The following is a 718-nucleotide window of genomic DNA, read 5'->3' as shown; positions in this document are numbered from 1 at the left end:
TTACATTCACATCCTTCTTAGGAATCACCTTTGGCTGGAGATGAGGACTAACATGTTTCTTTTGGAATCGTAGTTGCATATTTTATAGGATAAGAATGTTAGTAAAAATTTTGATTTTATACACTAATGCTTTTACTGAGGATTTCTCGGTTCTTTTACCAATAAAAAGAGTCTTTTTTCATGAATAGTACAGTTGTTTTAATAAAAGCAGGGCTACGTCCAGGTCTATATCTTTAACGTTGAATGCGGCAATCATTAGTGAATTGATAATGGTATTTCCTAATAATTTAAGAATTAGTATTTCACTTTTAGCTAAATATAGTGTAACATAGCGTAACATAGCCTAGTCCAGTAAATCTAATATACCAGAAAATAAACATATTCATCGAATTTTAAACATTCAAAACTATTCCAACATTCAAATATCTCTATCATCGGAGTACGATCCTGTACTAATAACCATTACATTCATAAATGCAAGGAATCGGTTTTATTTCAGTGTAGGCAAAACATGCTACAAAGTCGAAACGAGTTCCTTTTCAAACAAATCTTTGGTTATCGGTTTCTGTGGCTACGAAGAGCGTCTCCATTTGAAAGAAATCAAAGGTTATATCCCTACTGAAGTAAAATCATAGTTATAACTAAAAGTTTTTTTCAGCTTTTCCTATTCATCTTTGGTGAACTTTCACTCAATAAAGATGAATTAAACTGCTGTGTC

This window comes from Penaeus monodon, chromosome 15, assembly GCF_015228065.2.
Source record: "Penaeus monodon isolate SGIC_2016 chromosome 15, NSTDA_Pmon_1, whole genome shotgun sequence".
Lineage (NCBI taxonomy): Eukaryota > Metazoa > Arthropoda > Malacostraca > Decapoda > Penaeidae > Penaeus > Penaeus monodon.
This window is presented reverse-complemented; position numbering follows the sequence as displayed.